The sequence below is a fragment of the Stomoxys calcitrans genome, chromosome 4 (assembly GCF_963082655.1).
Source record: "Stomoxys calcitrans chromosome 4, idStoCalc2.1, whole genome shotgun sequence".
Lineage (NCBI taxonomy): Eukaryota > Metazoa > Arthropoda > Insecta > Diptera > Muscidae > Stomoxys > Stomoxys calcitrans.
In genome coordinates, this window is record NC_081555.1 from 125,041,300 (window position 1) to 125,051,683 (window position 10,384).

Consider the following 10,384-nt stretch of genomic DNA (forward strand, 5'->3'; position numbering starts at 1 on the left):
ATTTTTTTATTGTTACTTTGTTTTACTGAAACATTCACTGCACACCACTGTTTGTTGTCTTTATTTTTTTTTTTTTGTTTTGTTTGCTGTTATTACCACCACAAACAAAAATTTCATTCTTTTCCGTTTAAGTTTTGGTTTCTATTGTATAGTTGTTGACTTGAGTTCTCTGTTTTTGGTTTAATGATGATGGTGATGTTGACGTGTCCGGTGAGGGAAACAGGAGGTGGATGAAGTTGGTGGTATTTGGTAAAAAATTTACAATCTTTTCAGAACTGACAACAGACCACCGCCGCCACCTCCACCACATCAGCATTTAACATAATAGCATTTCATATATGTATTATTGTTGTTGTTGTTTGTTGTGTTGCACTCTTTCTATTACACACATCGTTGTTGTTGTTCTTGATGAAAATAATCTACACTATATCGAGGCTTCTGCTGCTCTTCTTCGCTATTTCATAACACATAATTGTAGCCGCCTGATTGGAAATGGAAAATCCTCAGCTAGGATAGTTTATTGCGTTCGATATTAGTGTGCCGGGATTTTTTGCGTCTCTTCAACATGAATTTCCTTGTTTTGGTTAATACCTAATGTCTTTTTATTTCAATGCATTATTTCATCCATTTGTTCTTTATAAAATTGCACAAAATCTGGTGTAAACAAAATATGAAAAAATGAAAACATTGATGTAGATACTTTTTTCTATTCCAATCCGCCAATTGCTTTCATAGTTTGTTTTTGGTCATAGTGAAAGATTGAAAAGTGTTGCGCGCTTTTTTTCTATCTTGTTTTTGTTACTTCGTTTCGTTTTTCAATCCCACAACACACCACACACCAGCGCGTAAAGAAAAATATATATTTTTTATTGAACACACAGAGATGAACGAGAACGAACTAGTGACAGCCATCAGCAGGCAGGCGAGTTTTTTTCTACCACTTGGTTGGGAGGGAGGTTGAAAAAAGAAATATTTTTGTTAAACACAGCAACAGAGAAACTAGCTAGAGAGCAGCCCAACGAAGACAACTAGAAAACAACGACTCTGACAGAAACTCTATAGCACCGCTCGCTAGTTATGGCAGTTGGTTGGGTAAAATGTCGATGAAAACAAAATCTCTTTTTCCCTATACAACACTACTCTACTCGTCACTTTGTTCTCCTCAACAAGCGAAGCATTCGCTGTTTTTCTTTTCTTCCACTCTATGCTCTCGTTCGACTAGTACTCGTTACTTTTGGTTCATTTCATATATACGCACGCACACACACATATATATACACTCACGCATACTGACACATTCAGATGTTGGTGTCGTTTTTATTTTTTATAATACCACCATTAAAACTGAACGAGTGCGAGCAGTAGTGGAAAAAGAAAGAAAAACACACAGACTGGCGACTGTAAAATTTTTTGGTTGTTCGTTTTTCTTCACGTCGTCGTCGAATCTCAAAAATTTCTAATGCACATATCAGAAAAAAATTTTTGTTTTAATTTTTTTAAAGGCTTAAAAAAATTCTAAAAATTTTTCACAAAAAACCGAAATTAGAGAAAAATTAGCGCAAAAATACAAAATTATTACAACGTAATTATTTTGTTCAATTTATTTTTGTTTATGCTCACTTTTGCCGAAACTGACAATTTTGGTTTTTTCTTTGAATTTTTCTTGAATTTCGGTATTTTTCCAAATATTTTTACGATTTTTTGTTGATTTTTAAGATTTTGTTAAAACTTTTTGCAATAATAAAACACAAAAATTTTGTCCGTTTATGTTGCACTGGCGAAAAAGTCAACTGATTTTGCAAACGAACAGCAACAGAACTAGGAAGAAGACTGAAGCCGAATGTATAGTCGCATTCAGGCTGACAGTGTTACCATTGCCACATATGGTACGAATGGTAGCGATGATTAGTTGCAAGAAGGCGGTCGGTACGGAAAATGGTACATATATCGTACACTATATCAAAAGTAAGAATTAATTTGTTTGTAAACAAAAAAAAAAAAAAAAAAGAATAAAAATAATTAAACTTCAATTAGACATACAAAATTAACTTAAAAGCAGAAAAATCATGTACATATATTTTTCTTGGATAGGTGTATAAAAAAATAATGAAGCTCAACGATTCTTGAAATGGCTAATATTAATTGAATGAGCATAATCATACAATTTCCACACAAAGTAATTTTTCTGATTGTTAAAACCAATTTCTTGCGAATTCTTCCGTAAAGCTGCCATAACACTATCAGACATGTCATATGTAATTTTAAAAATAGCAACTCTGAAAGTTGTACACATCGTGTAATACATAGACAAAATTAATAAAACAAATGGATTTGGAATAAATATACAACTTTATCAACCAAATTGAGCTTTTATTTCATGATGTTTTTGTAGCAGTGTTTTGTATACCGAGGCGACAGCCCATGCCGATGAACCGGGTCTATCCGGTTCGTACAGCCGGCTGCCTTAGGATTGCTTTTATTTCATCGAACATAACTATAGACCCATGCCGTTACAAAAAAAAGCACAATACATATGAGAATACATGCCGATTAGAGCGCGCTCTATTCATATGTGACGTACATAAGACAAGTCTTATGAATACAGAAAGTGACAGCTCATATGAAATGTCTGATGGTGTAATAGGAGCTTAAGGGTTAATAGTATATTCGGTTTTTCACGTGAACAACAGTCAAACTCCATATGTAAAACCTATAAGCTAAAAACAATGGATTAAAAGGATAAATATTACACAATAAAAACAATTAATCATAGTGTAATATGAATATAAGATTGAGTAAGAACTAAAAATTTCATTTAACTAGTTTTCAAAACAATATGAAATTTGTAAAAGATTTTCGCAACAATTTAGAAAGCTGAACAGAATTCTCTGATGTGGTCAAATTTTGGCGAAAGAACATCAGAGATATTTAGACGCTGAGGTGGCTAACACAATACTACTGACGACGGCACTTGAATTTAAAACTAATCAACAAAAGGGTATGGCGTTTGAAGTTAGATTAGACGTAGGTCCCTTTTTGAGAGGCAACTTAAATTGGGCACAGCATTAATTAATATGAGATTAATTAAAATTAACTTACAATTTCTTAAGTTGCTCAGACCGAATATTACAAATCCACAATGAATTCAATTTTTTGTAATTTATGGTTAGTTAATACCTATGTATATTTGGATTATTTGGTTTGACATACTGAACGCCCGGGCTCAATTCCAGGTAAAAATATTAAGCAATTATTTTCGCTGTAATTATTCAAACCACATGTAGACAACATTTGCGAGCATTTCTGTTCTTTAAATAAGTGGACAGACAGACGGACATGGCTAAATGGAATCAAAAGAGATTCTGAGTCAATCCGTATACTTATCAATACTCCTTCTGGTTGTTACAAACTAATGGCTGGTATAATGTTCGCGTTTCACAGTCGAAAACCCCTTTTTCGCTATTACCTCTTTGAAACGTTACGAAAATAACAATAATAAAATAACAATATTATTAAAATTGTACCATAAGTATTGAGGGAATGTCCTACTGAATGAAATCAGCAAGTTTGTTTGCTTTAAAATCGATTATCTAAAAAAAGTAATCGGCGAAAAATATCGCGAAAAGCGAATATAGTACCAGCCTTAATGGACTAAGTTATAATAACCCGTTCTACAGTGGTGATGTAGTGTTCAAATATGTAAAATGATTTCTGACCAATTTCACTTCGGATCAGCTTTAGGCAAACAGACAACCTTTCGTGTGGAACAAAGATGGTTCTGCTGGAACGAAATATGATATGTGGTAGCTGAACCCTTTGGAGATACTTAGGAAATAATCTGTCTGTTTGCAAACAGACATAAATCATGGTCATAAGCTGAACCCAAGTGAACGCGAAAGAATAAACGCAACTAAAACGCTGAGAGAAAAGCCCAAGGCAAAAAGTCAAAAGCCAAATTCAAATCAAATGATCCAGTATGGCCTATTTTCACTTCCAACTGACGTAAGCCAAGAAGAAATACTTTTATCACAATGTGGGATGCAAATGCAATATTGCCCGTTAGGAACAGGGGCAATCATCTCACATATCAAAAATAATGCTGTCCGATTCAAGTTTAAATTCAATGATAAGGGGCTTCCTTTTTTAGCCGAGTCCGAACGGCGTGCCGCAAAACGACACCTCTTTGGGGTGAATTATTTACATGGCTGCCATACCATTTTTTAAAATTTTGCCAGCATAAGGAGGGGGCAACCACTTCTGAAAAACATTCAGCGTCATAGGCGGACATGCTAACCTCTGCGCTACGGTTGGGTGAAATCGAAGAATACTAGTTAAATTTCAACCGGGTGGGGATGGTTCTTTGAAATTTGAATAGATAGCGCTGACAAGCAAAAATGCCCTAAGTCGTCTTGGCCTCCTTGTAGACTTTTAAAGTTGGTCACCTCGGGCTTTCAAAAATTTGTCCTAGCAGCCAAATCTTCATTTATGGTTCGAAAAAAAAAATCAGCTCGAAGTCTACAATATCTCTCTCTTCTGGTTTCAGAGACAGTTAACATAAAAAGACTCTCATGAGCGTGCGTAGGTTAGTTTGAAAAGCCCCATGCTACTAGGGACTTACACCTAAGCCAGTAATCGGCTTGTTGTGCGCTCTAAAAATAATAAAGTAACCTCCAAAAAGAAAATATTAAGTTAGAAATTCCGTGCTACCTACATAATAGCCTCGTCTTCTCACGAGGCTATTATACGCACGTTTTCTTTTTTTTAACATGAACATGAACATGAATTTTGCATATCTCTATTCTATAGGACCCACGGACTGAGATCTGTTTCCGACTGTCTGACAGGTGAAGAAGATTTTTGCGATCAAGGAATGCATGAGATGGTTTGGTGTTGATGCGAGGACGTCGAGTTTGAACATCTTTACAGACAATAAAATGGCCATCAGGGCTAGACTTCCTAGGACGGAAAGTTCACGAACTGTCTTTGAGTGTAAGAGGAAGGATTTTAGCGCATTTTCTAAGGATGGCACGATTCGCTTTATTTGTGATCGTGAGAAGATGAAGCTACTACTGAAAGGAAGTAACAAGGAGATAAGTATAGTTTTCGGTATTATAAGGGGCTACATAGGACTGACTACCAGCGCACTTATGCAAAATAGGTGCGGCAAGTTATAGTATGTGTAGGGCATGGGGAGAAGATAATTAGACGTTGTATCATTTCCTATATCATTGACGGGCTTTTGTGGTTAACAGAGACCGGCACTGACTTGAACCAACTTAGGAGCGTGGAATGGAGAACAATTGTGGATTTTGTGAGTAGTACGGAATTCATGAGTTTCATTTATTCGAGGTTACTTTTTTGGTATTTAGAGCACACAATAAGCCGACTACAAGCTTAGGTATTTGTCCATAGCGAAATGGGGGTGAATTAATATTCGCATCCTCTTTTCAAACTAACCTAACCTAACTAATGTTGCAAAATTAGGAAATCTGCAATTTCGTTTCCTTTGTTGGGTAAAAGTTAGTATTAAATGGTCCCGTTGTTGTTAGCTATCGATGCTTAATTATATCTCTTTAATTTTTTTCGAGTTTAACCCATAAATCTTTTGAGGCCTTTGGTTAGCATGTCCGCCTATGACACCGGACGCCAGGGTTCAAATCCTGGCGTGAACACCAGAAAAATATGCAGAGGTGGTTATGCAGGTGCTGGCTACATTGTGAGGTATTGTGCTAAAACTTCTCTAACAAGTGGTGTGTCTGTGGGGCACACCGTTCGGACTCGGCATAAAGGTCTCTTATTTCTTCTTTTTACGGTATTGTTTTTTTGGAACACAATTTTACATTTTAATGTGGAATAAGCTTAAATATATAATACAACTGATTATGCTGGTATGGCAATATTAAAAATCCTATGATAAATTACAAACTATGAGCATCACACAGACTGGAACTTTGAGCTCCAAAGTGTGTGGTGTTCTTCGTTACCACGAGAAACTTAGTTGGGAGCTACCGGGCGCTTACAAAGGTTGCGGATAGTGGAATGCTTCATACGGCACTCGGATTAAATACTAAAATACAGCCACCATGTTCTTGCGGCGATCCGTCGTATAGACCGGAACGAGCTTGCTCGTCTATAAGAGATTGACGAGGATCGCTACATTTAAATGTGGCTACAAAAACAATAAAAAAATTTAGGTAAACTTGCCCAGTTGATGTCAAAATTGATTACTATACCTTACTATTGTGAATGGTTTGAAATGGGATTTAATTAAATACCGTTAGATTTATCTTTGCCTATTGTACTTTACAATAATGTAAATAAAATCTATGGAAAAACTCTCGGGTCAAACATGGGGTATTTCACATAAACAATTCAAACCAAATCCAGCTAAATTTGAAGAGCTCAAGAATTCAAATCGTGTGATTGGTTTATATAAGACTTAACTATTTATAGACCTAAACCATTTATACATACAGGAAAAATTCTCATATATCATTGAGGGCAGTCCGATTCAAGTTTAGGCTCATTGATAAAGACGTCCTTTTTAAAGCCGAGTCCGAACGGCATAGTACCACTGAACATTTTTTCTTATGGTATTGCCTGGATTCGTACCCAGGGGTTCAGCATCTTAGGAGAACATGCTAACCTATGCGCTAAGGTGGCCTCCATACATATATAGGTCAATATATATATATATAGATCATTTCCTATATCATTGACGGGCTTTTGTGGTTAACAGAGACCGGCACTGACTTGAACCAACTTAGGAGCGTGGAATGGAGAACAATTGTGGATTTTGTGAGTAGTACGGAATTCATGAGTTTCATTTATTCGAGGTTACTTTTTTGGTATTTAGAGCACACAATAAGCCGACTACAAGCTTAGGTATTTGTCCATAGCGAAATGGGGTCAATATATATAGACTGTTTTCAGTTTAGGTGTAGAAATGAATAAGTGAACTTCATGTATCAAAGAGTATTCTTGGGATCGTGCCCTAAATTTGATATGGGTTTATATGGGAAATAAGATGCAGCTGTACAAAATTTTAAGCGGATATTTTCCTCCTTATCTCCTTGCTGAAATGAATATATTGACTAAGAATGTCAAGACAATCAATAATATTTACGTTTATATGTCTAATAGAGTGTATATTATTGGCGCCTTTAAATAACCAATCGTCATAACATTCTCGGGGTTCTATAGACTTTAACGAGCTTGCTCAACTATGAAGTCCGACGAGGATCGCTACCTCCACATACATATGTGGCTAGAACATATCGATATCTGGAGATGTTACAACCGAAATTACTAAATGAGTAGTTGGTAGAAAAAGAAAAACTATGGTCTGGCCTAATCCCATGGCAGCCGATTGTACGTACCGGAATGGCCCGATAGAGTCTTTCATCTCAAGGGTGTGTATAACACACTGCTACAACAACAACGTTTCTCAAATTTTATCAACAAATTTTTTACATTCGACAATCCAATTTCTACACTATAGCTGTATCAAATTCATGCGAGAACAACAGCTGTGGTAATGTTTCTTAGTGCTGGTGAGACTTGTGAGGTATTTACCTCTAATAAGGTTGTTGTTGCGTCGCTCTGTGGCAACACGTTAATAAAAGGGAAGTCCCTTATCAAATTTTTATAAGACAGCACGCATTCATTGATATGAGAAAAGTATGGCCGCTGTTCCCCAGTGGAATGTTCTTGGGCATATTTGTAATTTGCAAGCTATACAGTCAGATATTGCAAAAAGCCTAGTAACACATGCCAATTTTTAGTCAATTCGGATAAGAATTATGCTCACTCAAAAAGCTTGTTATTTTTAACGTATTTATAAGAACTTTAAAGTTTTAAAATGTACAAAATGCCAATAATAATTCCAAATTATAATAAAAATAAAATTATAGTGAAATTATATAAAAAAAAAATGCATTGACACCATAGCAACTAAAAATTTGTAAAATTTATTTCCCTTTTGGCAATGGCAAGCAAATTCATCCATAGGGAAAACAATCAGAAAATGAGTACTATAAATGGTACCCAACTGGTGGAAAAGGGTGTGAAGAAAACGCACAATGGCAACACCGGCGACATTAAAGCAAGTGTAGAAAAATCATACTTCGGGTGTATTCGGCTTTCACACACAACAATGAAATCCAACGAGTGGGAGCACAAGAAACAAACGAGTACAGCAGCGCTTTTTTAGTGCCAAATAAGAAATGGGGTTTTGTCTCAAATAACTCTGCATGAATAGCAACAACTTAGAGAAAAACTTTTTTCCATTAAATATTTTAGCATCACTTTAATTCTAAAAAACCATAGAGTACCAATTGCAGGCATATTTTTCAAAAAAAAAAAAAATAAATAAATTCTCTTCCAACACAATACGTTTGTGTTGTTTTGTCATCTCTAAAAGTCGACATGTTATTATTGTTGTAGCCGTCCCTTTTACTCTCGTGTAAACTTACGGGTTTTAGACGACAAAAGAATGAACGAACGGAACAACACACAAACAAACGACGACCGTGTATAGATGGACGAAACCACACATATACTTGCAGCAATTCTCATATACAAGCAACCAATCGTCCATCCAATTCAACTCGTCCGTTTTAACCGTGAGAAGAGCAATGAATACGACAACGAACAGCATCATAAAAGATACCACCGAACGAACTGAACTACAAAACTAACGACACACACAACATAAAAAAATATTTTTTTTCAGCCATTAACAAGACAAGAGAAAATTACGACGACGACGAAGAACCATAATCACAAAAAATGGGATTTTGTAGTCTTCAATTGCAAGAAATATTCTTTATTAGCACTTGATTTTTTGCATTATATTTCGATAGAGTAGTATTTAGATCTCTACCATGTAGGACAATATGTTCACATATCTTGTCGAAACACTTTATCGATTAATTAGGCACTTTATTCATTTCAACAACACTTTTTCTCTCTGGCTGCTTGCTCAACGACGAAAAGAACCATCCATATTCACAACTACTTCTTCTTCATCAGCACGGTGACCGACGTTGGTGTATGGCGGTGAGGTGGGACAACTCGCTTAGCAGCGCATTGGGAAAATTTTTAAATTTTGAGTTAAGGAACTGTCTTTGGCTGTGGCAGGTTTTGTGCTACATTCAATTTTTTCTTTCTTTCTCTGATTTTCAAGTTTTACCAGACGAATACCGCACTTTTTTATTTTTTCCGTTTATTTACTTTTTTCATTTTTTCGGCGAAGTTTTCTTTTAAGTTGAGTTGATTGCGCGATGCGTTTTCGGTTTTTATTTACCGCAACATTTTTTTCTAATAAAAAATTACAAAAAATTTCATCAACTTTCAACACCGAAAATGAAAATGACGCTGAATAAATAGCACCAAGAAAAGAAACTCGATAGAACTCGTTGCTTTCGATTCGTTGTAGTATCCGTAAATCGGGTCAGCTCGCTGCAATTTGTAATGGCCACCCATTGCAGGGTTGTATTATTTGGGCTCAGTTGCAAATGTTGGTACTTTTTCTGTGCACCATTTTGGTTACAATTTCATTTTCAAATTGTAGTACAAAATATTTTTGTGTAAAAAGGAGAAAAAAAAGTAAAGATGTGTTTAATTTAAAACAAATTTTATTTTTCAAAGCGATTAAAATGAAGCTTTTTTTCTTACTTAGGTGGCTATCACAAAATGTTGTAGTCTTCGCTTTAGTGGCTTGGTCGTACCAAGGGTTTCTTGGGGGAGGTTTCTGGTACCCAAGTACGGGTTTCGGCGAATTTTTCATGCAGTGGGCAACTGTTTGCCATTGCGCCATTATATCATTGGGACATAGAATACTTTCTATATGTCATCTGTTGCTTTTGCGGTTTCTCGACGGGATTAGACAGATGTGAATCTTTGCTAAGTTAAGGTAATATCCGAATCTAAATTCGCTCCTCGGATTGGTCGAAACTTACCCCCTTTCTACTCAAAGCCATTCAACGTATAGTGCACGAGGTTGTGCATAGAATAGAAGAATATTTCGGTGCTTAGATGTACATGTTAAACAAGATACATTTATTCATTTACATTACATTTAAATAAATTTATCTTCATGTTAGCTATGCATTGACATTGTGAAGGAGCCTTAAATAAGGTGGGGGACCGATACATTGGATTAAGCCTTAGACTAGAATGAATGTGAACAAATCAAAGATGCAAGATCACAAAGATGCGCCCTGTAAAGTGCATTTTTCAAGGAGTTATAATCAGTTGTGCAAGAAGGACGTACAATTTCGATATCCAACAAAGTAAAATACTTGAGAGTGATCTTGGATAGATAACTGAGTTGAACTGTCTTCGAATTGGGCTTAACTTTAAGATGAGTCCATTAGCTCTT

The 10,384-nt window shown here is 35.7% G+C and overlaps 1 long non-coding RNA gene across 1 annotated transcript; it reads left to right on the top strand.

Annotated features, from left to right (window-relative positions):
• Positions 1-9,401: 9,401 nt before the first annotated feature.
• On the top strand, positions 9,402-10,105 carry LOC106081988 (uncharacterized). The gene is made up of 2 exons (XR_001220438.2): positions 9,402-9,609; positions 9,683-10,105. It is a non-coding gene; the product is annotated as an uncharacterized LOC106081988 (long non-coding RNA).
• The last annotated feature ends 279 nt before the right edge of the window (positions 10,106-10,384 follow it).